At 50.1% G+C, this 26,089-nt stretch overlaps 1 protein-coding gene across 2 annotated transcripts in view; it reads left to right on the forward strand.

Annotated features, from left to right (window-relative positions):
* Positions 1 to 26,089, forward strand: part of LOC144167644 (organic cation transporter protein-like) — a 149,983-nt gene that overhangs the window by 14,941 nt on the left and 108,953 nt on the right. Inside the window, exons 1-2 of one of the 2 annotated variants that reach the window (XM_077696844.1) lie at positions 15,196 to 15,282; positions 17,471 to 17,883. The exons of the other annotated variant lie outside the window; for it this stretch is intronic. The gene's annotated coding sequence lies outside the window, so the exon portion shown is untranslated. Of the gene's footprint in view, positions 1 to 15,195; positions 15,283 to 17,470; positions 17,884 to 26,089 lie in introns of those variants that run through there. 2 annotated transcript variants of the gene reach the window in all.

Here is a 26,089-nt window from a genome sequence, read left to right on the forward strand (position 1 = left end):
CCGGTGGTCCTGGATCTGCTTCTCGAAGCGCCGCTCCTGCGACCACGTACAGGGAGGCGAGTATGCCGTCGCAGGCTTAGCCCCGGGGGCTCCGCGGACGCCCGACTTGCCTTCCACGTTTTCGGCCCCCGACGATGACGTGGCGGCAGCCACGTCGGCCTTGGACTTCGGAGCCTCCGCCTTCTTGACCCGCCGGTTGCTCTTGGTCGGTCCCTCGGCGGCGGCAACCGGCGGCGTGCCCCAGCGGACAGCGCGTCGGGTTCTCTCGGCGGCGGCAGCGGCGGTCTTGCCCAGCGGAGCAGCCCCTGCAGTGCGGCCCTCCTGCGGCTTTGGGAGGTCTTTCACGTTCGGGGTCGTCTTCGGCTCGGGGTCGTCGGGTGAATCGCCCGCCTTGTCCTTCGCCGGCGGCTTAGCGGTCTTGCCGGGCTCCTTCAACTTCAGAGCGTCCCCCGCGCTCGGGTCCTTGGGCGCGGGCAGGTTTTCCAGGCCCTTCAGCTGGGCACGGTGGTTCGGGACCACCGCCAACCTCTTCTTGGGCGTCTCAAGCTGCCGGTGGTCCTGGATCTGCTTCTCGAATCGCCGCTCCTGCGACCGCGTACAGGGAGGCGAGTATGCCGTCGCAGGCTTAGCGCCGGGGGCTCCGCGGACGCCCGACTTGCCGTCCACGTTTTCGGCCCCCGACGACGACGTCGCGGCAGCCACGTCGGCCTTGGACTTCATGGCTGGGCCTTTCTTCATCCTGCCGAGTCGACGGCTGCCTGGCGACGTCTGGACTGTGGGGAACGGCTTCCAGGCGAACGGCTTGTCGGTGCTCGCGGGCACCGTAACAATATTTTTAACTCTTAATGCAGTGTAACTGTTCACGTTGTTCACGGGCAGCGGTAACTCTTCATGTACTTAACGCTGTCCCGAAGCGCTTTGAGCAACCTTCGTCAACTTTGTGCATCATAGGATATTTAGGCGTTTATATGAGTAAAATTTACGTTTTCCCTCGTTTAAGTTACCTACCCGCTTCATAGCTGGCGCTCCTTTCAACAACCAAATGAAATGCACATATTGTATGAGAAATAAAGGGTGACGTGTCCCTTTCCTGGTGTCGCTGTTGTGTCAACAAAACAGTACAAAATGCGAAGAGGCCATCAGCAATGCCCTCATTTGAAACCGACCATGCCAAGCGTTCCGGAGGAAGACCGACTGGGCATGATCCACCACTTCCAAGAAGGTATTAGCACAGAACAGGGAGGATTTTAGAGAAGCAAAGGTCTGGCTTTGCCTGTATTGCCAGAAAAAGCGTAGTGGCGGCTTCGTGAACTACCCGGGACGCCCGCTTGATGGCGCTGTAAATGCGGCTTTGTAAACATGGCGGATGCTTTTTGCACAGGCCGCTTGAGCTCTAATAACATGGCTGCCCTCGCACGGCGGCCGCCGGCTCGCTGCTCCACGGCCGGACTCGACTCTCCTCCTCCCGCGCGCGAAAGGAGCGTCGAATCCAGCCGTGGCTGCTCCTGCTGGTTCCTGGCTGGCACGCTGGCCGCGTGTTTACTTGCGCCGCGCTAGTGAAGTGATGTTACGCCAGGTGACCAGATGGCCTCGACTGGCACAGACCACAGTGAGCAGCAAGTGAGAACAAATCGTTTATTGACATCCGCAAGTTTACAGAGGCCAGGACGTCGTTTCATTTCGATCGCTGCAATGGTACGTCGCTTTCGTGACAACGTTTTTTTGCCATAACAACTCGTTCACTTGCGCTAAGATTTCGAAAGAAGGGCACAAATGAGGTATTGACAGCGACAACGGTTTCGTTTGCACCGTCTTTCTAGCGGAGTGCATAACACTCACCTTCTGTTGGAAGAATCAAATATTCTGGCCTCGACAGCTGTCTTCTGATGCGGAATTTCCCACATTTGTCACTCCACGAGCCCTCAATTCCCATGTTTTGCCAGTCCTCCCAACAACTGATGGACGCAAAAGCACATAGCAGTCACTAAACCAGTGCTCCGCGCACATAGAAACGGTGGGCCGTTGCAGCGGTTTCAATTTGAATTGGCGGCTTTCTGGTTGCGAATTCAAAAACGAGGTGGTGCACCAGTCCGCTGTTCGTAAAAAGTAGCGTACATTTTTTTTTTCAACGGATGATTGATGCGGAACTTGTTAATAATATTTTTAAACAACACATTGTAAGCGAACTGTGTTGGCTCTCTGAGTCACGGAATGAATGTTTTGTGTTCTCTACCAAAAGTAACCTTTCGGTTGCGCCGTCAGGTGGACTTGATGGTCGAAAACTGCGCTGTAGGTTGGTCACGTGGGGCGTCGATTTTTACGCCGCCTATAGGGAAAACAGGGAACGTCCAAGCTTGAGAGGCCTGGTATTAGCAGGCCTCTCAAGCTTGGATGTTCCTTGGTTTCCCTATAGGCGGCGTAAAAATCGACACCAACCTACAGCGGCAGTTTTCAAAATCAAGTCCACCAGACGGCGCAACCGAGAGGTTACTTTTGGTAGAGAATACAAAACATTCATTCCGTGACTCAGAGAGCCAACAAAGTTTGCTTACAATGTGTTGTTTAAAAATATTATTAACAAGTTCCGCATCAAACATCTGTTGAGCAAAATGTACGCAACTTTTTACGAACAGCTGACTGGTGCACCACCTCACTTGTGAATTCGCAACCACAAAGCCAAGCTAAGCCAAGCTGGATTGCGGTTAACTTGATTCTGTGGTCTTGTCAAATCTAGTTTTCTTGAGTATTTCTGCGCTGTGAACATGCAGTAAGTGTGATACGTGCCACCGGGAAGGCTCAGCGACCCGCGTGAGCCTGTTGGAGCCCGTGTTAGCGGGGCCGCTGTACCGCCGCATCGACTTGTGATGGCGCATCTAGGCCTATAGCCAGGCTGCGACTCGTGTTGCTATTGGCATCACTCTTCGTTTGACGGACTCGCCTCGGTCCAGACCTCGCCAAACGTACGTGTTGCTCCTCACGACGGATGCGCCCGTCTGAGCGTGCTCGCCACTACAAGTCTGCCTGTCTCGCGCGCTGTGCTCGGAGTTGGTTCCCACCACCTCGCTGAAGCATCGCCCCAAGGTATGCCGCCACATGTGCGCACCCCTTCCTGGCCGCCCGACAGTCACGTTGTGCCTCTTGCTCGCTGGAGACATTGAGATCAATCCCGGCCCCAAGCGCACGTCGTCACGTCCTACTTGCAGCCGCTGCGAAAAGGTTGTGTATGACAACGTCGCCGCTCTCCAATGTGATGGATGCGGAAGGTGGGCACATCGCACGTGCGAACTGATGACGCTCGCTGTATACCGCCGCCTTTCATCGTCGACTGAGTGTTGGGTGTGTGCCCTTCGTTCGAAATCTTTGCGCAAGTGAACGAGTTGTTATGGCAAAAAAAAAATGTCACGAAAGCGACGTACAATTGCAGCGATCGAAATGAAATGATGTCCTGGCCCCTGTAAACTTGCGGATGTCAATAAACGATTTCTTCTCACTTGCTGCTCACTGTGGTCTGTGCCAGTCGAGGCCATCTGGTCACCTGGCGTAACATCACTTCACTAGCGCGACGCAAGTAAACACGCGGCCAGCGTGCCAGCCAGGAACCAGCAGGAGCAGCGAGCCGACGGCTGCCGTGCGAGAGCAGCCATGTTATTAAGGAGCTCAAACGGCCTGTGCAAAAAGCATCCGCGATGTTTACAAAGCCTTGTTTCAGCGGCACCAAGCGGGCTCCCTCGGTAGTTCACGACGCCGCCGCTACGATTTTTCTGGCACTACAGGCAAAGCTAGACCTTTGCTTCTCTAAAATCCTCCCTGTTCTGTGGTATTAGGCAGCGCGACATTGCGAAAGCCACAGGACGTGCACTATGCACCGTGAATCGCATCCTGCAAGCGTTCCGCGATGACGGTCAGATCGAGAATCGTCCCCGAGGACGCAGACCACGGGCTACCACAAGTGAGCAAGACAGGATAATCGTGGCCGCCGCGGCAGTAAAGCCGTCCCTGACGTCTAAACATATCAAGTGAGAGCTCGACGTTTCGGCAAGCACGAAAACTGTTCGACGACGCTTACGTGATGTGCGTCTACGAAATGTTGTCCCTGCTAGGAAGCCAAGCTATCCGAAGCGAACAGGCTTGCGAGGCTGCTTTTCGCAGAAGTCCACGCAACCTGGACGGCGGAAGACTGTAGCTGTGTTCTCTTCACCGACGAATCCACATTTTGAAGCCATTGGGACCAGCGCCAGCGCATTTGGAGTGCCGTGAACACCAGGTATGAGTGATGCAAATGTTTTTCCTTTTCTTTTAAAACCAAATAGTAATAGAGTACACAGCGATAGTGCGAATATAATTAAAAGATAGACCAGGCAAACGAGCCCACGACAAGCTTTCGTGTTGCTTGCATGTTCGTTTACGTGAAGGTTTGTTGCCACTCACCACGCTTTTTGTAGTGCAGTTATTTCATATCTTTGTTCGGCGTAGCCTTCGCCAGCAGCCACAACTATTGCGCTCCCAAGCTTGGGCGCCAAGTTTCTTTTGTGACTCACAATAGGAAAAACGACGGCGGAGCATATGAAGTCATTTAGCTACCTACAGCACTGCCTTTCCTGGAGAGAAATTATGCGTCGGGTGCATCTGTCGACATTGGCCCACAGATAAACAAAGGTCCGAACGATTTCGGCACTAACCTACTGCGATTTCTTTGCTCAAATTCGAGTCATGCAACTGCAGCGGATTTCAAGTAGCGGTCGGTGCGCCGTTAGCGTGTGGGGCGCGATTTCAAGCCATGGCCTCGGTCCGTAAGTTCGTATTGAGGGCCGCTTCAACGCGGCTGCCTACGAGGACATCGTTGACAGCGTGGTGATACCCTACGCCCTCGATGGTCCATTCGCGGATGGATTGTATTACCTGCAGCACTACCGAATCCCGATACACATGGCTCGGTCAGTAAAACACCTACTGGACGAGCGAGGCGTGATGGTGATCGAGTGGCCACCGCAGGGGGCGGACATGAATATAATTGAAAACGTGTGGGGAGCAATGAAGAAGTCCCTAAGCAGCCGACAGCTACAGAGCGGCTCGCGTGACGCGTTGTGGCAAGCTGTAGAAGAGCAGTGGCAGCGCCTCCGGGCTACTGACTTCGCGGCGCGCCTTTTCGAGAGCATTCCTCGACGTGTGGTGGCTGTTGTGTCTGCCAAGGGGGACTTCACAAGTATTGAAGTGTCTCAAAAAGGCTCCCGCCGCTCCCTTTGTTTTCCAGGGTATGCTGCCTATCCAGGCGACTGTTTGCCATGACACTTGCATTTTTACCATTTTTTTTGGACTAATGCAACAGCTAATTGGAAGTTTTCGGGTTGACGTTCTTCGTCATCTAATTTGTTTTTGTTGTTGTTGGCACAAAGCATTTGCTTCGATATGATGCCTCGGCACTGTGCGGCTGCTACCCGGCCGAAATAAACAGAGTTACGACGTCATTGCCAATGGGCTAATTTATTTTCTTTTGGTCTTGTGGCATGCATGCGACGCCTCAGGATCAACTCCTGACTGCACTAAACATGGCTTTGGGCCAGTCCCAATGGTCGTCGTTTGTTCGAGTCACTGCGCCACGCACGCGTAGCTATGTGACGCTGGCAAAGGTGGGGAGCGGCTGATCGTAGGCGCCGAGGCTGAGAAACCGCAGTTGCCTACTATCATGCGCCGCCTTGCTAACAGCTCAGCTTTCGGCGCTCTTGCGGCGCGGCGACAAAGCAAGCATGCGAGCGAGCAGAGGGCAACATATCGGAGTAGACACGCAGCCTCGCTCCCTTCATCTCAACTGCGCATGTCCGTGAGTTTTCCAAGGCCGCTGCCAGGTGACGGCACCGGTATCTTCGGCCATGCGCTCCGCGGTTCGCATTGGAATTGTCCATGACTGTACATAGTCTTTGTACATAACTGTACACATGCAATTTTCATACCGCGCTTTGCGCTAGGGGGGGAGCCATGTAGTGGCGCGCACCTCATTTCTAGCAGCGCCACTATCGTCTGCACGATCGCATCATCATCAGAAGCGGTGCTTGCCCGGCTGCGTCAGCAGTGCCACGCGCCACGAGAATCAAACTCGACCGAGCGCCTGGGCGGCCGCATGACTACGTCGCTCTCGAAGTTCTAATCGGGGCTTGCACACCCGAATAAATGTAGGAGACCCACAGTGCATCACCGAGTTCACGGCTCCCTTTCCTACAAGCTCAATAGGCTGTTCCTAGCTTCGGTTTAACGGGATCGCATTTGCGTTTGATGGAGTCTTATGAAAGCCAGGCAGCGTTCCACGATGTTGATAGACTTCTATGCAGCGAGGAGGGAAGCTGGGCCGCTCGCACCACCAGTCGCTACCGCAACCTGCAAAGCTGCAATACATCGCTTTTGCAACGCCTTGTGGAGCTTTGGATACACTGTGGAAATGTGTCACTAAAGCATAGTAATCCACAATGGAGTACGAATGAGTATACAAAACATCATGTACACACTCTCTTAGCTTCTTTTAAAGCAAAGCTTTACTAACATATGCGAGCCGAGTTTCGTAGTCGCCAGCAATTTGGCCTTCACATAAACGCAGCGGCACCGTAGCTTTCGCAACGCATAATGTGACTCGCCGCACCGAGATCCGCCGCCGCCGCTTGCGCCAGCTGCTCAACGTCTGCAAACCCCATCTACAAAGACCATTAATATAGTGTCCTTTACATTAGGGTCTGGGCCCCCTGGCCAACATACTTGGAGGTGTACACGTGAAAATCGGCCGGTGAAAAGAATGTGTGCGCACTGGCTGATAAGTTAGACTTTTTCTACTACATTATTTTCAAGAATTTCTAACATTTCGAGTTGACAACGAAAGAGTCAGTGGTGGGGGTGGCACTGCCCTCCACAGCTGGTACAATGTAACAACCCGCGCTAAAATGTGTCAAATACTCTTTGAAGCAACAGGTGCTATAAAAGAAGCTGACCTGACAACACGCTAAATTGTCACTTCTTCGTCAAGAGAGTGTTTGGAAACGGAGGTGGTGGTGCATTCCCCGTCCATACTCTCTAAGCACTGTCTCTCCGCAAGCGATAGTAATGTTGTCTGGTATATGCCCTGTATCTGCCTGGCAATAAAGCCTCACAATGGATTGCCGGAGCCTGTCCACCGCATGTGAGTACCCGAACCCGTGCGTGAGTCTTCAGGTTCCGCAGGGCTAGTGTACGGCGCGTAGCACTTTCTCTACCGAAGCTAGCAGGGGTACTCTGCTATCCCGTACGTTAGCCCACAGTTGGCAAGCCCACAGTTGGCAAGTTTACACCATGTAATATAAGGTTGAGAGCTCTCAACAGTGAGGACAAGTGGGTGTATACCAGTGTTGTACACGTTCCTCCAAAATAGGAACTAAAGCTCGTTCCTCGTTCCTTGCCAATTTTGAAACGAGTTCCCGTTACAAGTTCCTTTATTGCGAAAGGAACGCCTTTCAGTTCCACATCGAAAATTGGAACGCGTCGTTGCATTAAAGTTACAATTAGGTTTTTAAATTAAAATATAGTGTCGGATAATCCTGCGTCGAAATTAAGTGAGACATTTAAAACTCACATCGAACTACGTATATTATACGAATATTAACACCACCGGCCGCAGATTATCTGGAGATAAAGATAATCAAAAGAAACGCTCCTAGGCGAATTTTTTCAGGGAGCACTGGACAAACTCCAGACGGCTCGAGGACTTTTCGGTGAAGGATATTTCGGTGCGGAAATTTCGGTGTACGGACATTTCGGTGTACGGACATTTCGGCGACCAAATTATCCGGTGCTTGCCTGTTTGCGACAGCCGTTATATTTTTATTTCTGCTTAACGTAGGTTATGGACAACAATCTGGAGCAGTGAATTTATTTTTTTGATTGATGCATGTTCGATGCTTGCCAGGTATTTTTAGAAAATCTACATTTATATATTTTTGTTTTAATACCTTTTCCTGGGGACACCTGTTATGCAGCCGATTGAATTCTTTAGCACACGTTTTTTTTTTCATTTATGACAGGTTATTAATTTATATTCGCTCTTTTTTAGCTAAGACTTCAGGCTTACGATGGTATACCACCTCTTTTGTATTTTTTTTAAATTACACACCCTCAAATTACATAATTACATGCACACTCTCAATATCCAAAAAGTAACAAACATTAGCTAGCCCCCCAGAATGTAGAAAACCTTATGAAGAGTATTACGTAGGCTGGGCTGCCTTGCTAAAATGAATTCGTGAACACTGGTCTAGGATATTGTCGGGGAGGAAAACCGGGCCCTTTGGAAAACAGCCGCAGGTTCTAATGTACTAAATGCTGAATAAGCGCGTACCGGTTGTGCATACAAATTCCACCCATTGTGTTCGGGACAACCAACCTTCGTTTAATATTTACAAGCCTACATTTACCACATTTTAATTCTTCGTTCTAGCGTCCCCCCCCCCTCCCACCTTCCGCCTGTACGCTCGAATCTCGACCAGATTTCTTGTTCAGCCATATTATTTTCGGTTTCCCCTGAAAATCCTACTGGCGTGGTGGAGTTCACGGTCGCCGAAGCGTCACCGCAGTTATTTTTTATTTTATTTTTATTTAGAACATACTGCTAGCCTCCTAGTGGAGGCTTTTGTAGGAATTGGGTGATACATTCAGAACAATGACATAGATCACTTCGCGTTTAAAACAGAGAAAAAGCTTTACATTCACCATTGACACACGAAACATCTATAATGTGACACAAAAAGCCACCCAAAAAGCCGCTGTGAACACAATGGCCACTATCGTTTGCTGGCTCCGCCCTTCCGCGCGTTGCGGTCATATCGACGGCGCCCCCACTCCAGGAATCGCTCTTTCTGCGCCTTCAGTCACCCCCTTGGGAATTCACTCATCAAGTCGCGCATATCATGGATACCCCAGGTATACATCGCTTCCTCCCATTATAAGGAGCAAACCCGCCGCGGTGGCTCAGTGGCTAAGGCGTTGCGCTGCTGAGCACGAGGTCGCGGGTTCGATTCCCGGCCGCGGCGGCCGCTTTTCTGATGGAGGCGAAAAGCAAAAACGCCCGTGTGTAGGAGATTTCGGCGCACGTTAAAGATCCCCAGGTGGTCAAAATTAATCCGGAGCCCTCCACTACGGCGCGCCTCATCGCCTGCGTTGCGTCGGTGCGTTAAACCCTACAATCAATCAAATCAATTATAAGGAGCAAAACAAAATGTATAGGCTAGTGTAACGAGGGCGGCAACAGTCGTGTTATAGTTTTCGAAGTCCAGTAGACGCAATGGTGAAGCACAAGTGGCACCCCTGTCTCTCTACTTAGGGGGATGATTGCCGGCGGGGCTCAGCTTTCCCCTCCCCAAAGTAACGCCACCGGAAGTGCGATCGTTGTTTTGTTAGTTTTAAGTAGAACTGACACCGAATACAACGAAGGCGAGATTGTTTGAGAGAATAATTAAAACGAAATGCACACGCGCCTAATCGACCTCGTTTTTCTGTTGTCTTTTTGCGGAAGTTTTGCTGGGGGGGCGGTGGGGGGAGGAATAGACTAAAAGCAGCAGCGTCTTGCACCGTTGGATGAAGTGAAAGGAAACCGTTTTGGTAACACTTAAAGTATTAGGGTTGTTCACATGAATGTTAAAATAACAAAAAATGGTTGAACGGATTTTTACCATCTACTACACAAATTGGGTTTCACGTGGCAATGCTCCCCCAGGGTTTAGCGTTCGTTTCCACGAACGGCGGAGCAAGCACAAGTCTCGAACGTAAAATCATATCAAGTCACGAAATTACAATATTAAAGCTAAAATGTTCAAAGAATGCCTGGCACATCCCCTTACTCAAAATGTCTGGTCCAAGACGTCGTGCACCAAAATGTCCGTGCACAGAAATGTCCTCACCGAAACGTCCTGGACCGAAATGTTCGACACCGAAATGTCCGGATCCCGTTTAGCAGTCCGTCCGTTTCGTTGGCTAAGTTGTTACCGGGTTGACCGGGACCGGTCTGCTCCTGAGCGCGCGGAAGGGCGAGTAGGAAGGGTTCGGATGCACGGACATGGCCAAGGCAGGCCCGCGGAACTAATCCCCCTACCGCGACGAATGCCCAAGTTCCCAGCCGGGTCCCGGTCACCCCAGTAACAACGCATACGACAGAACGGACGTACTGCTAAAACTCTGTTCTTTCCCCGCCAGGAAACAGTTCTATCGGCCAGACGCGCATTCTGGCCTCCCCAGACAAACGATGAAGGGTGAAACGCATTTTCGCGGCTACGCTATTCACCCGCCGAACGTTGCGTAAGCAACCAGCATGAAAGCAAGCACAAGCTGTGGCCTGCTGCGTGGTTATTCTTCTGCCTTTGACCTTCGAGGAAGGACGTATGGCTGAAGGGCGGGCAAACTGACCATCTTATAGGAAGAGAAACGCAGTAGCGCTTTGTTGATTTTTTACTCGAGCCTTGGCATCAAAAACAGTCAAATCCTAGCGATGTAACGGCAGGAACGCCGTTCCTGCCGTTCCTTCAAAAACGTAACGAGTTACCGTTACAGTTCCACCGACCCTTAATGGAACGCTGGCGTTCCTCCGTTCCTCCAAAAAGGAACTTGTTCCACGAACGCCGTTCCTTGTAACGCCGTTCCGTACAAAATTGGTGGATACATTGTAGGGAATGTATCCTGCAGCCTGGTAGGGTGCGGAAAGTTATTTGTCTGTAGTTGCCTAAGTGAGGTTTCTTGCTCCTTTGTGAGGGATTTATGGCCTTGGCGGATATATCCGTCGGGAAAGCCTATAATGTTGAGTGATATCTCTGTACTTGACTAACGGCTGGTAACCCTCTGCTGATCTCCTTGTGGAGCCCGGCCGGCTAATTCTCGGGCACTCTTCTGAGCGACGAGGTTTCCACGAAGACTAGAGTGTATAGTCACGATAGTCACATTTCTCATAGGAGGGTTTTGCTGGAGGATTTGAAGGACGGTTTTGGAAATTCGCCCATTGATATAAATACTGCATGCTCCCTGTGAGTCGGAGATGACAGTCATGGCTTCAGTTTGAGTGATGGCAAGCGCAATGGCTCCTTCTTCTCCTTGCAGTGTATTGGTGCGTCTAAGTGTCAGGTTTGTGAGTGTTCACGCCGTGTCGGTGACCACTGCCGTCATAGCATGTTCCCGAGCGTAGTCCACCGCGTCTGTGTATACTACCCTGCTTTTTTGCCCATATTTACTCTCTAAATTTTCGGCTCTCGCCGTTCTTTAGCCCTCATCGCACTGAGGGGGGATATTTCGCGGTAGGGGGGAAACTCTGATATTTTCCAGATTTCTTCGTGAATATCTTCAATGGCAGGCCCCGACTTCACTGCCGAATATTTGAGACGGCGCAAAAGGTGACGGCCAGTTGGATTGGTGGCGAGTCGTTGCTTCTAAGCGGAGTGGTGGCCTCATTACAAGACCCTGGCCGTTCACGATGCCCCCTTGGGCGGCCCTTTCCACCAATTGAAGCTCGTGGTCCGGACTAGTACTGAACAGGGCGCTCTACCACTGGTCATGAGACGGACCACGAGTTGTCTCTATGTTTTTTTTTCACTCGCCCCCCCCCCCTGCACAAACAATGCGGTACAGAGTGGCAGGCTTATCTATTACGCCGCTCACTGCCGATTCACCAATTCCCTTTGGCAGAGAAATCAACACATCGATCCGCACATATGCGGTCCCAGCTCGACGAGAAGTGATACTCACAGGCGCTCAGATCAAATGTGAAAGCTGAGCTTACTTTGTACTTTATAGTGCCAACAAACAGCGAACGCGTAATCGTCGTGACCGTGCCGCCAACAAAAGCTCCCGCGGAGCCTAACGGCTAACGGGTGAGCTTTACTGTACCAGCAGTGATAGTGTTGTTTTGCAAAAACTCCGCTAGCCTCGCTGAAAGTGGACAGGAGGAGGGAATGACGCAGTGGTTGGGGGAAGTGGAGGGGCAGTGGGAAGGCGCAGGAGGGGAGAAGGTGCAGTGAACGGGGGGGGGGGGGGCTTAGCACACATCCATTGCACAACAGGAGTCGCCGTGAGCGCGCAGAATCCCACTACTTCTATCGGAATTGTCGGCCGTAATTGTTTTATATATATATATATATATATATATATATATATATATATATATATATATATATATATATATATATATATATATATATATATATATATATATATATATATATATATAAGGTGCTTCTAGCAGGACTGAGGGCACACAAGGCGTTCCATCTCTCGCTGCAGCCGTCGGCTGCATGCTTCGGTTTCCTTTCGTACTTGCTATAGTTATACTCAAGAGTTCGACGATAGTTCGTCTGGTCAGGTATCATGATGAGGACGAAGATGCGGTCACTGAACAAGTCAAGGTGAAAACAGAGAGACGTTTCGGAACCCGTACGGATTACTTGATCAGTTATGTCATCGCAGAAGTCAGGAAACACACGATTCAGCGGGAGCTCCAAAATTATGTTAAATTGTAAAATTTCTCAGTCAATAAAGCATTGTATGGTGCCAGGCAAGCGCTGGGGATACTATAAAACACCAAATCTTTCGGATACAACAAAGTTGTATTTTGTCTGCATGACCCCTTTAAAGAGACCGTGAAACACTTTTTTAACTGTTTTCTTAAATCCTAAATTCTTGCAGAACGTAATCAACCAACACATCCAGTACTTAGACTACGGTATCGCAAAGTATACCCCAGCGAAAAATTACTGCTCCATGACCCTTAGATAACTTTGAAACTTTCTAAAAAGGTTGTTCTCTCTTTCGTTGTCTCGGGCGTCTTTGACCGCCGGAATTACGTTGTTACAGCGGTGTATGGGTTATAAGCACGCTTAGCTGATGTTTACCTCGCAAGCAGCAGCCCCTTTTTCTATATTCTGGTGGTTCAGGAAGTCACTTCTATTGTGCAAGATGCCACGCACATCACGGCCTCGATTCTAGCACTTCAGTGTCGGCGCCCCGTCCGAGATACCAACAGCCGGGATATCACGAGTCGAGCATGGGCGCCCACGCAATAAAGGCATCTAGGTAACATCCCGGTGAAAAAGGCTGATAAGAACGAAAAGGTTTATGGGGCGCAGATGAAAAGACGTCAGTTGTTGATGTTGTAGTCGACCAATCAGATTGCAGATAATAAAAGCGGTAAAAAGTAACCGATGCATTCATGACAGCCCTCTCTCTTTACGCCGCGTCTCAGTGTCGGCTTCGTAGACCGTTGGCACGGCACGCTGCAGGCAGTGGGTGATAACCGGTTAAAAAATCCCCACTTCTTTATCGATGTCCTTCCTTGTGCTACCGGCAGCTTCATTAGGAAAAGTGCTGCGCTCACAGCGGCCTCTGTTCAGAGCAGAGTGCCTTTTGGGCAGCTTGCCGTCAGTTGAAGCAATGACCGCATTCGATAGCCACTTTTAAAGAACGCCACAAAAGCAAAGCAGAAACGGTATTCATGTTTGCTGCGACGAGCAAATCACGCTGTGCCGCTCCATGCTGGCGACAATTTCGCAGTGCTTAGAGCCGCGAAGAAAAGACTGAAAGCGTTTATATGAAGCGTTGCAGGGTCCCTTTAACAGGAATGATTACCCACGCCACTGAAACTAAAACGTCGCTACGCAGCACACGCAAACAAAGCGTTTCTAAAAGCGGCGCATATGACTGTGCAAGCTTCTTCTCAGCCGCAGAAACACGCGCAACGTGTTCGCGAAGAAATCTGGCATTGCGAATACTGAAGTGCCGCTCAGAACGAAATTTTAAAATTTTTGTTTGTCAGCGCAACGTTGGCAGGCAAACGAAGCATGCAATGCCCAAAGCGTCTCGTAGTGAAGAGGAACACCAATCTCTGCTGCCGAAGCAACAGCGCCCGTACAGTGCACTAGCATCTTAGAACAGTGGCAAAAGCAAGGGCGTTTTCAATTGGAGGCACCGTGGAGGAAAGTAATGCTCCTGTATGTGAACGGGAGCATGGAAGAAAGGTTCTTACCCCCACTCCTTCCTCTATTTCAGGCACTATAGCCAAATATCCAGAAATACGCAAGGGCAGCTCATGGCGAATGCTTGATGGAAAATATTGTACTCGTTACAGTCTCAACCTGTAAATAGGCGTCAGTGGCTTCGAATATAGGCATGTGCTGATTTTATTTCGTGAGAAATTAATTTACGTGGCATTGAATTATTAGAGAACTAGCGGTAGCACCTCGCGGCGGGGGCTGGCCGAATATAACAATGCGTATAACAGATAATGAGTAAGTGTAAAGCGCTTAATTATCTCCATACTCTAGGTTCGGTGGACTCGACATTGTTTGGGACAAGAGCTGAATTTAGTTTCTAGTTGTTGGTGAGCGTTACACATATCTAAAAAAACAGCTTCGATAATTGAACCTCCGCCGACATAATCAAGAATTTCCGAGAGAAATATTTTAAGACATTGCTGTGAAACTCAAGGCTAATATTACCTCCTCCCCTTTAAATGGCTCACTGGTGTGCGGCGTCCGTAGACGAAAGCATACAAAGTACCATTTTCAAGAAACACCCTTTTCCCGCAGCGAATTCTCGGTCGCCCTCAATGTATTCGGCCATTTTAAGGCGAAATCCTGAGTACTCTGTTCGAAGCACGTGCGTTGTTAGGTACAGGAAATCGTTCGCCAACCAAAATATCTGCCCCCTTGCACTCAGCGAAGAAGGATGACCAGCGAAGCAGGCAGCAGCGCATGGAGTGCACAAAACAAAACGAGTTTGTAATTCACTGTTGAAGAAAAATTTGTCCCCGTCGAGGACAAATTTCCCATCAGCTGCGAAGTTTTCGAGAAAGCTGTGTTGCTTTCCCTTGTAGCCGTAAGGCTGAATTTCAGGTGGATGTAGCTTTGAGGTAGCCGTAAGGCTGAATTTTCCATTGGAAGGAAATTATTCTACTTCGGGGTTTCCCCTACATACACTCGCACGTGCCGAAATATGCACACAGATGTACACGCATGCATATGTGCCCGCACACCTGGCCAACCGACTCCCTTTCACCCTCCTTTTCTTTCTGCCTTCCACTTTCCATCGGATATGCGGTCGCATGTGGTGGCAAATGTTGTTCAAACGGTGTCGTCACTACTACCTCAAATCTGCGCCCCTGAATACGCTAGCAGCTGTTGCTGCTTTTATGGCGAGTGTGTTCTTGATCACCACGCATTTCCGGCGCCGCTGTATACGACTGGAAGAGCACCGCACATTACACTTCGAGGCTAGAACTCTGCGAGAATACGAAAGACGGTAAGCCATCGGGAAGGTAGTGGCTGTGACCTGACGGGCCCGTTGGGGTATTATTGCTGCGCGTCCAGCGTGATTAGATTACATTGCTGGAGAAATGTGTGTTTGAACTCTGGTCGTCGCTGTTGTTTACGGCGGTGTAATTTTTGTCAGGACGTAGGGGGGGGGGTGGCGGACAATTTCACATCTACAGTGACTGCCTTTGCATGAAAACCATTCTTTCGCTAGGGAAAATTGCTCCCTATTCCTTGACAGGCATCCATATAGAGACAACCCTGCGTACAAGAAAGCTACCTTTTAGTCCGAGCCTGGAGGATTGTGGGAAACTGCCTTGCAATAATTGTAGCGTTTACTTACCGCTATAACACCTTTTTTCAGCAAAGCAGCATACCTCTACCCCCGCACGGTTTCATCGCCGCGGGCAGAAACGCCAAGGGGCCAAGGCCTGAGGCGCAGAGCACGTGCGTCACGCTAATCAGACATACAGCATAGAGATCAGAATTTGTTTAAGGTAACCACAAAACAAGTATAGGAACCACATTATAGATAAGGCGCTTGTCAACAATGGGACCCCCGCACCATGTACACCTCGTCAAATATGTTTGAAGAATATATTTGAAACATAGGCAGGACTAGCGTCACTAAATAGAGAAGTTCTTGCCCAAGTCGCGGAGCGCATGTAACAGGCTAGCCAGGACCCAGCATTTGCAGCCAGAGAAGCCAAGCGTAGCGTCAGTAGATAAGGTACTAGAGGACCGCCATGGAGGTACGGAAGTCGGCGAAGGCGGCGGTTTTGTCGTTACCAGTGTTGCGAGGTCGCCGCATCTACGGCCTCGCCGTTAACTTCGACCTTGTCTTTTGTCAAGAACACTACTGGAGATGCAACAAAACGTCATATTTGGACACACTTCTGCCGCTTAAATACTGTTGCATGCGCTAACTTTGATACGTATTCGGGACGACTTCAATCGCGAACAGCGGCAGAGCAGGGAGGATAAGCGATAGGCCTACCTGAATGAACTTCTGAAACACAAAAAAAAAAAATCTCGGCGCCTATGAACCGTCTAAGTGTAAACAAATGTCAAGTAATGGGAACTTACCAATAATCCGCCGCCGCCGCTTGCGCCAGCTGCACAACGTGTGCGAACCCCATCTACAAAGACCATTAATATAGTGTCCTTTACACTAGAGTATGGGCCCCCTGGCCAAAATACTTCGAGGTGTGCACGTGGAAATCGGCCGGTGAAAAGAATGTTTACGCACTGGCTGATAACGAACACTTTTTCTACTACATTATTTCCAAGAATTTCTAACATATCGAGTTGACAACGCAAGAGTCAGTGGTGGGGGGTGGCATTGCCCTCCATTGGTGGTACAATGAAACAACCCGTGCTAAAATGAGTCCCATACTCATTGAAGCAATGGCCCTGTTTACCAGGAGCTGGAAACAACACGCACACTGCTTAATCCTAGTATGATGGCCTACACCACAAATAACTACGCCGGCCCTGCTGATACTCGTGCATATGAGACCGCAAAAAAAGGACCTTTATCCCACATGGAATGTGAAAACTTTGCTAAATTTGTGGACATTGAGTGCTGGTGAACCTCGACAGCATGAACCTTAACTTTCGAGCGGAAGCAAGGAGCTTTAAAAACAGGTGACGCTCTACCAGCACAGCGCACGGCGAATTCGGTCGTGCACAAAGCCCATGGCGTTGCTTATTTCACTGCTACAAAAAGCTACGTGAGTTATGAAAACACCGTTATTCGTACGCACAAAGAGAGTTTTAAAATGACTTAAAACTGCTGTATTTCGGGCCCCAAACTTAAGCAAGTTGACGCAATAGCTACTACAAGACCTTGCCGTGAAATTGATTGAAATAGCTTGTAACCGTACACAGTAATAGCCGATAGCCCGAAGCTGTTATGGATAACTAAGGTCACTGCCTAGCCGTTTACACTCAGCTCTATTTCGTATTTTGCTTCGAAGTGATTTGAATTAGAGAAACCTCCGTAGGTACACGATTCTGTGCACTTTAAACAACCCCATCTGCTCTAGAGGAATCCGTACTCGCCACTTTGTTGCGCCACTAATCAATGTCAAGCTTCAGCAGACCAAACCATGAATGTATTAAAGCCCGCCGTTGAGCACTACAAGCATATCCGTTTTTTTCTGTATGGCCTCCAGCTCTCCCAGGGCAAAGAGACATGCTCGAAGTCAGCCAGGTCATCGGTCCTCCGGGCTGGTACCACGCTCTTGTCGCGGCGCTCTGTGTCTTGCGCTCCTTCTGCTGCGCCTGGACCGTATTCCTGGGTCCCTTCGTAGTGCCGCCAGTACAACACTGGTGCGCAAAGCCGCCCCTTGAGGCACTGGTCAACTGGACAGAGCAGCAGTGGAGGGGAATCGCTATACCCCCCTTAACAGCAGCTCCCGGGTTCCCGAACCGATCTGTGGGATTGGCGTACGACTCGTGCCATTCGTACTTGGTCCGAGCGGTTCACCCCAACGGCTCCATCGACTTCGACAAGGAAAACGTGATTCCCTGCGAATCTTGGGCTTTTGACTAGGAATCATCAAGGTCTGCTTCTGCTGTTCCAGAGGTCAGTGCCTTTGGGAGACTAGTGCCTTTCAAGAGCCTTTAATTTAGTTTCCGTTATTGCTCAAGCCACTTTTTGTTTGACACGATTGCCCGTCACCTAGTACTGACTGGCATCCAGGCACAATGAAGTGTTTCATGTCTCGAAGTCAGTGTAACACGGCATCCAAATGTCCAATACTTGCGATCCCGGTTACCACAATGTAGCAGGCAGGTATGGTTGTTCTGCGCATTTTATTCCTATTCATCCAACGAAAAGCCGCAGGCGAGAAACTTACACTACAAAAGTTCACATTTTACTAATTTGCACCGTACTGTCTTAAACGATTCTATGGAATGTGTGCGACATGCCGCACAAGTTCCCGAGTACATGTCTGCAGGGTACTTTTATCAGACAGACGTAATAGACAGTTTTAGCTAAGCGGGTTTACGTTCAGCGGAGAGGAGCGGACGAGCGGAAAGCGAGCGGAACGCAGCGCGGGAAAAAGAGTTTTAGCTGGGCGATCGGCTGCCGGCCAGAGCGGAGCGCTGTACACTGCGCCATCTATCTAACAGCGATAAAACAGCGCCAGAAAAACGAGACGAGAAAGCTGAACACAAGACTGTCGCGGGGGGTTGGCCTGAAAGCATTACGTGCAGAATGAACAAATATACTAACTTTTTAAGGTTCTTGGCGTCCTGCCGCTTCCAGTATCCCAGCAAAATGTCTACACGATCTTTTATTCCTCTTAGGGTGAGCTCCCGGCCCACCGCCCGATTCACCGCAGCGAGAACATGCACCCACTTGATGTCATCGCCAAACGGCTTCGCCGCGGCCACCTCCCGAAGAAGACAGAGGTCCTCGTGTGCACTGAAGCACCTCCGGGGCTTTTTAGCTGGTTGCATTCCTGTTTCAGAAGCGTTCGCGCGGGATATTGACGCGACCACGGCCGGCGACGCGACACCGCGAGCGTTGGAGGCAGCCATTTTGGATAACTACGCTCGCTCGCCCGCCCGGCCGCCGCTGCGCGCTGCGCTGGGATGACGAAACGAGCGGGCGAGCGCGCAGCGCCGTAAATCCGCTGGCCGCCTCAGCGTACTGGCGCATGTGCAGTGGCGGTTTCCGCTGGTCCGCTCCGCTGCGCTTCCCGCTGGCCCGCTCTGCTAAAACTCTCTAATATCACAGCCGCATTTATGACGCTGCGATGGTGCTTGTTAAGCATTTACATGTCTGTGACCGCATCTGGATGTTCATCGCTAAAGAGGGTTGGTATACGCGCTGCGATGCCGCTCGTCCTTTATTCCTTAACCTAGTACTCACAAGCATAACTTTAAAAAACCCAGAAATCAATTTCTCGAACTTCTGTTCATGTCGGTATTCCATAGATCAGCTCAAACAAACGTATTGTGTATCTAATCGTCTATAATAACTGTGTGTCCGACGTTACCACAGTGTGCAATTTATAAAAGCAGAAAGAATAAAAAATACGATTCATCATCTGAGGCGGCTCAAGCAATTTCTGCAGTGTCGCCTAACTATGCGGAATGCTTTTACATTGTGATTCGAAGATGTTCAAGTTTTTAAAGTTAATGCATCCGCGCTTGCGGTGGCGTCAATATTATTGGTTTGAACGAAAATGTTCCCTCATATTTCAAAGGAGCATATGTTCCGGAGTGAAGTTCTTTTTTTAAGAGTAGTACACACCATTGTCGCTTTCTATTCTCTGCAACAAAATGTTTGGCGGGCTGCGTTATCTTAGGTAGCGTATTTCCTATTGGCGGTGAGCGCGACCACGGGCGGCGCTGCGAAGTGCGCCTCCGTGACGTCGGCTTAGGGATTCTCGCATTTGTCGTCTGCTTCACTCGGGCTCGCTCTCCCTGCTGTCTCTTTGTGCTCGGTTAACGTCTGATGCTTGTCCGCACCACATTTTGCGCGTGCGTAACTTTTTATCATAAGAATAGACTTAAAATCGCCTACAGTAGCTCAAGACGTGATTTAACGTATAGTTTTCGATAGCGCTACGGAAGAAACATCGCCGGCGCCGCCTCATTCTTTGCGAAGCCGGTCTTGTACGCAGCGCGAAGAGTCGTAGCTAGGCGTCGGCTTCTGTTGTAAGCAATATTTCGAACAAAGGGAACAGCCAGCGGCTATAGTAGCCGACAACAGCGAAAATACAAAACCAAAACAAATTCCAGGCGTTCGCGGCTGTCGGCTTTGGCAGAAGGCATTACAATTCCCGGTAATCGCATGTAAGGTAAATCAGTTTTTGCAACCTTGACGAACGCTCGAAAGTATTATATCGCATCACTTTAAGTTGTCGTGCCATGAAATTGTGGCCATATGCACTATGGGCCCCAAAAACTGTGGGTTGAGTTCCAAATAACCCACTGTGTGTATAGGCGCGTGCTGGTTTTAAACAGGCTTCTAACTAGTATGGAGGTTTATTGAGCAAAACGAGCCACGTCTACGGTAATAATACAGTAACACTATGTTTGTTCAGAGATGGGGGGATATTTCGTTACATATCCCACAGCCATATCTTTCCAATATTCAGATATGCGTTACAGAAAAGCTGCACTCAAAGGGAGGAGGTGGAGGAGGAGGAGGAGAAAACTTTATTGAACCGTAAAATCGAGATGATTAGTGGGCCGGGTCCTCAGTCCAGGACAAGAGCGTAAGATTAATTTCGTTCTTTGCACCTTGAAATAAAAGTTGAAAAACAATAAAGAGTGGCTTGGAAATATTCATCGGTTTCGTTTCTTGCTATATATGCACGTATCCTATTTATTGCGTTCGTTAGCGACTATATCAAGCCTTCAACATCGTAATCATGTAGTAACTGCTCAGGTTGAGAGTCGGTTCGTTATGATAACGATAGTTACGATAGCAATTCAGAGCACAAAAGGCGCCTTCGAGTACTCTGGACAACGTTGTCTGAGGCGCGATCGCGGTGGTGTAGCACAAACCTTCTCTTTGTATTTGGATGTGAATAAACAACTCACGCTGCAAATATACACCTTCTTGTACGCAGCCATTGGGAAAGCCAATTTATGAAGAAGGGAATGTATGCCATACAGCCTGAAGAAAATATCCACACGATCTTTGTGAGCCTCCCAAACAATCCCAAACCTACTAAGACGTTCGTGACGGTTCAGAAAAATTAATGCGTTGGGCACAGATAAAAAAAAACATTCATCTAATACAAGTCAACGAAAGAAATAGAAAACAGCCGCTTTATTTTCTGCTGTGCGATGTGCGAATAGTAGCCCGCTGCTTGGTGCGTAGCATTACAGACTATTGAGTCTCCATAAGAGCATCTCAAAAATACTGTAGGGAAGCGAACGCATTTTGAATACTTATCGAGGAGCTCTCAACGTTGAACCTCGCGAATAAACTAGAAAGGACGAGTTACACCCGATCTTCTGACCGATACTCTGAAGAAAGTTATTTCTCTCTTCGGTGTTGCAAATACGTGGGGATACAGCTTGAAATTATTCAGATATGTCAGATGCCGGCAAAAATTACTGAATTACTAGAAATACGCTTTTCAATGCCCTAAAGCATCAAAGCGGGGGCTTACTAGCGCAGGCACTGCTGCCACTGCTGCCTCCTACAAGCGGAATGTAGCAGACGACAGCGGCGCGAGTCCCTAAGCCGACGTCAGAGCCAGGGGGCGCCACTCAAACATCTCACCGCCAATACCCCAGGAAACAATTTTCCGCTCTTAAGCGCTGTCGTCGACAGCAGACGTGGCCGAATAAGCCTACCAACCCCGCGTAGGATAAACCAATATCGTACATTTAAGTGCAAAATGGCGAGCCGAGCCGTAGCTCCGTAGCCGAACAAACTCCGCGTCACCGGCAGCACTCAAGTTAAAGGCATTTGCGCTGCTCTTTCGGAGCTCGCCTGGTTCGTCTCTGTGCCGTAAGAGGTGAGTTCACAACAGTCCGAGAGTCGGCCGACGAGGCACCGTGTCTGGGATCTGTCGGCAGCCATGTCACCCCGCACCGACGCCGTCATGTCGGTGTCTGCACGCACTGTGACAACTCCCCATTGTAGCAATGAAGGTTGCGTCCCAAAATCTTCAATACGGTATAGAGCGTGTTACGGACATAAAAAATCAACAACAAAAAAGCAATCCCACCATTCGCAACTGCACGGTGAGATGCGGTCTTCGCATTTCTCTATAACCCTGAGCCAGCAAGACGGACTGGTCGCTCCAGGAAATAACAGGCATATCAATCAGTGGAATATCCGCAATGTTGTACATTGTTATTTACTTACTATTGCAGCATTGCGAGCTGCGTAGTCTAGCATTTATTGAATAACGTTTGGTGAGTATACTACTTCCTAAGCCCCACAAATAGCTGATCAGCACCGTCTACGTTAGTGAAGGCAAGAAAAGCGATCGCACATGTCCGGTCGTCCTGCAGACCTTGCCGGAACATCCTGCAGTCGTCAGGGGTGGCTTGATAAAGCGAGGCTTTATTTGTCTCTCGTGGCCTCTCGGGTGGCTACTGCTAGCTGGTGTTGTCCAAGCGAAATTCGTCGCTCGTTCGCGGGGGCTACTCCACGGGAGCATCCTGAGTTCCTCACAAAACGGCCAGGTGGCACTCTGGTCTCCGCCATTGTAGTGAGGCTCCAATGCACCTACAGGTAGTCACAAAATGAAACGGACCATGCGAGCGGTGCGCAAAAACTACAGGCGCGACACCTTCCCGCGCAGCGCCTGCTGTCGAGATGGCTGAGTGCGCATTCATGTCCTTCACATGTCCGTGCATATACATTTTCGAGATCTCCGCCGCAGAGCTTCGTTCCTCTCTAAAACAGCACCTGCAAGCGCCTTACGCGGCAAGACGTGTGAGCGGCACGATCTCTGGTAGCGTGTGGCATGCGCTGCAGCCGTGTCGCTCCCGTGTAGGTCCCGTTCACTCCGAGGTATCTTCGTAATGCGCTCCGTGAATGTGGAAGCCTTCTTTGCCGAGCATCTCGGGGCCCCAATGTCTAACGCCCTGCATCTGCAGAATTATCGCGGTTAACACATTTAATCCAGCTATAACACTCTAAATAAGGATAACTGTTCAAAATCAATTTTTGAACACAGGTAAAGGCAAAAAAATAAAAAAAACGAACGAAACGGGTCAATATAGCCGGCATCACACGAGGGAGACAAAAATAGGAAGCTCCGAAAAAACATACTGAAACAGTAATAAAGCATTATAAAAATAAACTAACCTCTGTGTAAAAGTCTGTATTTCCACAAACCTGCGTAATTACGGAAGGTAGCATGTTGATTTTTTGTAATAATCTGGGTGTACATGATTCGTTGAAAGAAAAACAAACCTAAAATTAAGAGAAGCAGCGCAGTAATACCTCATATTTGCTGTAATTTCGTCACATAACGACTGGAAACCATTCAGTCACATATAAAACGTTATCCTGCTGCAACGTCAATATACTATCGAGCTAACAAAATTATAAAAGCCCATCTCCTTAGGCGCATATCTCAAAACTGCACAAGTGTTTGGGCATGCGTCACACGCTGCCTGTCGTTGCAAATAATCCTGCCGCTCGCTCTGCGCGCACCACAAGGCGTCTCCTGTTCCTTGGATGTCCTATAGATCAATGAGGCGCTGCCGCTGAAATAGAGAAAAGTGACATGCAGTGACTGACTTGATTTGCAAAAGTTCCCCACGCCCACTAGCCATCTCCACAGCAGGTGCTTGGCCGGTAGCTGTGGCGCCGGTTGTTTTCGCGCGCCAATCACTTGGTACATTTTATTTTGTGGCCGCTAGTACACTCAGGCTGCCTACGTGAACGCAGTTGCCATCGATGCGTCCGATAGCCAGACAGACGGCATCTTACAAACTGGGCTACACAATGCCATCACACACATCACCCCATTGGCCTAACGGGCCCGACAATCAAATCGGCCATACTGATCATGGCACCTCCCTAAATCCGCCCTTGTTCCAACCCCAATACAAGTGTTTGCGAATGACAACTTCATCATCCCACACTAGTGCGCTGAGAATCTTGGGTCTGACTATCACACACCGCAGATCTACGCTTCCCGCACTCAACCACATAAAAAAATACACAGCTCAAACTATACACCTCAACAAACGCGTTGCCAACCACCACCACGGCGTAATGGAACTGGGCCGACTACGTTTAGTACACAGCTTTTTGATAAGCCACATACTGGAGCAACTTCCCTGAATGCATACCACCCACACTCAAACACACGCCTTGGATGCCATGCTCCGAAAACATATCCCCCAGCCCTGCTCTTCTCCCCCTCCCCCGTGGCCCCTATCTATTGTCTAACCTCCCTAGCTATCCATGGCATCATCAATAAACTCCTTGAGGCCCACCGCAGAGCCCAACTCGATACTCTCCACCACACCCACGGGCCATTATATGAACCAAACCACAGGGCATTCACCCTTCACAAAATCCACTACCCCAATACCTATTCCTCGCAGCATTCGAGCCCTTATCCGCATAAGACCGCTTCCCCGTCCTAAGCACCCTATATTCAATGCCAACCGCCGAGCTGCTCGTACGAGTCACCACGCAAACTACAACCCCTTGCCAAACACACCCTATGCGTAGAAGCAGCCAAATACCCGCAACAGGCATATGCCCTTCCGGTTGTTACCGGACCTGACATCAACGCCCCGACACACGCTGCCACCATCTCCACCTCATGTGCAACTACGGCGGAGGAGGCGGCCATTTCCCTTGCACTCTCGCAGAGCCCGACCCCATCACCATCCTATGAGACTCGCAGCAGGCCATCCGCCACTGTAACAAAGGTATTATATCAACCTTGCCCATCAAAAGCCTTCTCCGAAGCCCCCCGACCGACCAATGCTGGCATATGCGCTAACGAGGCAGCGAACGCACATGGTTGAACTTTCATTTCCCGGGTGACTGCACCTCATATACTACCACACGGGCCTTCCGTGGACGAGACCTGCAATACTCTCCTGACATTCAGTAAAATTACCCTTCATTACCGCCTCCTCCGCCATACTCTTCCACCAATACACGCCCATCTAACACCCGAAGATGCCCACATATGGCGGATACTACAAGCGCACACCGTCCTTCGTCGTACTCAAATAATATATACGCATCCACATATTTCACACACCCCACTGCCCCAAGTGCGATCAGCTGTATGCTCTACATTACGCTCTGTGCGAGTGTCTTGCTACGAGTGTCCTGCTAACACTCGGAGCTGTCCATGGGCATCTCCGACGAGTCCAACTAAGGGCTGGTCACCTCCCGAACTCTGGCGGCCGCAGCGGACTCTTGATCCGCCGCCACCGCCGCCCCCCCCCCCCCCTCACCAGCATAGTTTTCTAAATAAAGTTTTGTCACTCTCTCTGTTTGTCTCTCTCTATATCTCCGTTAAGCAGGCGAACACGAGCCAGTAAAATTGCTCGAATAAGTTCCCCTAGCGTCCAGGGCATCGGGGTCCGTAGGAAACGAAACGTGGCGTATACTCAACGAATTTATGCTTGATCGCAGACGTGAGGAGTCAAGGCATCAACGCACGGCGGCAATGAAAGACGCCCACAAAAAAAGCCCGCCAGGGGGCCGCGCCAAGCGTTCGCGCTTCACAACGGCCCCGCATTTTACTTGCCCAAGTGCGTTACGCCTTGAACAACTACTTTGGAGCTCGCCACAGTCACCGGAAGCACCCAGGAATTGTGGGAAAACCTTTTTACGGTCATGCACCCCGCCAACTCGACATTGCAAGCCTTGGAAGACTGGACCACGTCGCTCGCACTGCTAAGCCTAACCAGGCTTAGCCCCGCGGCTGCACTCGCCCCCAGCACGCCAGGCGGGAAGCTACTCCTTGATGCACCTCGCCCGCCCAGCGCTATGGAAAGCGAAGTTGTGGGTGGATCCATCACCCCGGACGAAGTGCTTCAACCGGGCTGGAAAAGTATACCAAGAAAGCGGCAAGCTCTCCGTTGTACCGAGAAAATTTCCCAACAGGCAAGCCTCCCAACAGGCAAGCCCCCCTTGAAAATCCTCGACGTCCGCCGACTAGACAGGTCCAACATGGCCCAAATACCTGTTGACGGAACTCGCGCACCTCGCGCATTAGGTTCGGAATCGGACCGCCACCTATCCCTGCAGACCCTCCTGGCGCAGAACCGAAGCATGCACCAGCTGTTCGAAAAGGGGTCTGCGCCAGGACGTGTTCCCA

The sequence above is a fragment of the Haemaphysalis longicornis genome, unplaced genomic scaffold (assembly GCF_048455015.1).
Source record: "Haemaphysalis longicornis isolate Haplotype H1 unplaced genomic scaffold, Haemaphysalis longicornis Haplotype H1 scaffold_1, whole genome shotgun sequence".
NCBI lineage: Eukaryota > Metazoa > Arthropoda > Arachnida > Ixodida > Ixodidae > Haemaphysalis > Haemaphysalis longicornis.